Genomic DNA, 3132 nt, shown 5'->3' on the forward strand with positions numbered 1-3132 from the left:
TCCGCCTGGGGCTCGGGGCACGTCGGAAGTAGCTGCACCAGCGCGCCTGTTCCCAGCCCCGGCGAGCGACTCTGAAGCGTCGATTGGTGCACGACGCGCTGTGGGGGCCGCTCGCGTCCAACGGGCGGCCGGGGAGGGAGGCAAAGGCGGAGAAGGAGCGGAGGAGGAGCTTCAGGAGGGGCGGCCTGGCAACGCGGAAAGAGACGCGGGGCGGCTACCGTCCGAAGCGTGCCTTCGCCTCGCCTCGCCTCGCCTCGCCAAAGTTAGACGGACTTAGCTTACGCCCGAGGGAAGACCTGGTCGGGATCCCCCTGTAGGAGACTCAAAGGGTTCTGGCGATGTGCGCTTCTGCACCGTTTGCCCTCCAGATGTTTTGGACGACAAGTCCCAGCATTCCATGCTGGCTGGGGCTGATGGGAGTTGAAGTCCAAAACATCTGGAGGGCGCCAGGCTGGGGAAGCCTCCACTAAGGACCAAAACAGACATTCCTTTACATGAGTGTCTAGTACCTTCGTTTCCTCCCCCCAATTTTTACTCCAGAGTAGGCGCAGGGCCCCAATCCGGTTCGAGACCTGAGTGTGTGTGTGTGTGTGGGCGGGGGCCTTTTAGGATCGGATCGGGCCTCTTGTGCCTACTCTAGAGTAAAAACAGGTGGAGAAAGACATCACTGCTAGACACACATTTAAAGTAATGCCTCTTTTGGGGACAATGTAAAAGTCGGACAGGAATGGCCCTTTCATTTAAGAAAACCATGCCCAACACTATGGCATGTGTTAGAGACACCTGAGAACAATATTTTAGGACAGAAACCCTTGAAAAATTATATTATTAACCTGTGCCCAGAACACATCTGGAACAGAACAGAGTGGCCTGGAACGGTCACTTCCAAATGTGCCAAATCAACCAAATTCACCAGTCACACATAACTACATGGGACTGATCCAATAAGCCACAAAACTTCCACAGAAACCATGTTCAGGTCCCGTTATGGGCAATAGTGCATATTCTTGAAAAATGGCCTGGAATGGCAGCTTCAAGTGAGCCAAATCAACCAAAGTTATCAGTCATGAATACTTACATAGGATGGATTCAATAAGCCACAAAATGTCCACAGAAACTACTTTCGGATACCTTTTCTGGCAATAGTCCATATTCTGGAAAATGGTCTGGAACACCAACTTCAAAGTGAGCCAAAGCAGCCAAATTCACCTGTCACACATGGTTATATGGGGGTGATGTAACAAGCTATAAAACCTCCACAAAGCCATATTCTTGAGCCTATTTTGGGCAAGAGTCTGTATTTTAATATATAGCCTGGAACGGGAACTTCTAAGTGAGACAAATCAACCAAAATCTCCTGTCACACATAACTATATGGGATGGGTGCAATAAGTCACAAATTTTTCACAGAAACCATGTTCCAGTGCCAGATTTACAGTCTAGTTTTTTTTACCTTTGCAGGAGATTTCTGCAAATGTGCACTTGCACGCATGTGCATGCATGCAAGCGCACTAATGTGCATTTGTAAATGAATGAAATTCTTGTAGGAAAGATCCAGTTCCATCAATAAGTGGACAACAAAACAAAAGACGCCTGACAATCTGTGAAACACAGAACGGATTTAAGACAATTCATACATCCATACCCATGCCTCCTATTTACATCGCCACAAAGGCATGCAGTTGCAATGTGTATTGCAGGCATAGTAAAAAAGTGTTAAAGCCCCCTACCAGCCACTCTAGGGTCCTGATTCATATGAGGTCCCATGAGCTTACTTTTGAGTAAAAAAAGAAAGAAACGCTAGCTACATCTTTACAGTAACACGAAGGTCGACCGTCAGATAATTTGGGAGGGGTGGGGATGGAATGCACAGATGAGGGGAGCGCAAGGATCAAGACCTCACACTACCTTTCCGAAAGCAGAAATGCAGTACAAGGGCCCCAGTCCTTGCTCTTACTTTCTGTGTGGTGGAGAAAGAACATGTAAGGATCATATCTCGCACTATATTCACACGTTGCACTAAACATGCATTCGCACTGTATGTATGCCCATTTCATTTTACTTCATGTACCCTTACTTTTCTTTGGTCAGCAAAGATGTCCTGGTCCTATGTTGCTTTATAAAGCATCTAGTGTTACTGCTAGAAGAAGGGTCCCTCTCATTGTTTAACCCATCCTGCCAGCTACTGATGCAGCTAACAAACTGGCCTGGCTCAACTCACAGGAGGATTCCTCTAGCAATACAGTAAGGCTCAGATACTTCATAAGGCAAGACAGGACCAGGACAACATGGGGCATCTTTGCTGCTCCCAGACACTCCATCCTCCTCATGTGGATTTAGGCCTGAAAGACCTAGGAGAAGTGTGGATGCATGGAGGGTAAGCTGTAAACCAGCATAATTCATGACATTGTACAACATCATCACTGATCACATCAATTAAGGCACCAGACTTAGCTTCCAGTTTCCTGGCTTTGTGGATCTTGAGCAAACATGAGATAGCTTTAACTCTGGTCTCAAATTAGCAGGCTTTTTTTAAAAAAATCATTGAATATAAATTATGCTGGTTTAACAATAGACAAATTGAATTGGATGTCAGATGTTACTTGGTATGGCTAAAAGTTAAAGACATGTGTCAGTAATTTTTTGAGGTGGGTTTGATTCTGTTATATTATTGTAATATACATTAAAGATGGCTTTTAATTCTAATATTGAGTGGTAGTGTTTGTTTATGGCTTATTGTATTACTCCCACCTAGTCATGTGTGACTGGGTTGGGCTGATTTGTCTCACTTGGAAGTTTCCATTCCGGGCCATTTTACACAATACAGACTGCTGCCTGAAACAGGTATTAGAACATGGTTTTCTGGCAGTTTTATAGCTTTTTATATCACTCCCATGCACTTACTGTATGTGTGGCTGATAAACTGGGTTGATTTGACTCACTTGGAAGTTGCTGTTTCTGGGCCTTATTCTGGAATACAGACTGTTGCCCAGAACAGGTATCCAAACATGGTTTCTGTGGACGTTTTGTGGCTTATTGCATGCCTCCTATGTTGTTATGTGTGACTGGAGAATTTAGTTGAGTTGGCTCATGTGGAAGTTGTTGTTCCATGCCATCTTTTGAGAATGTCGA

This window comes from Heloderma suspectum, chromosome 4, assembly GCF_057233095.1.
Source record: "Heloderma suspectum isolate Gila_16-S chromosome 4, 16-S_ref, whole genome shotgun sequence".
Taxonomy (NCBI): Eukaryota; Metazoa; Chordata; class Lepidosauria; order Squamata; family Helodermatidae; genus Heloderma; species Heloderma suspectum.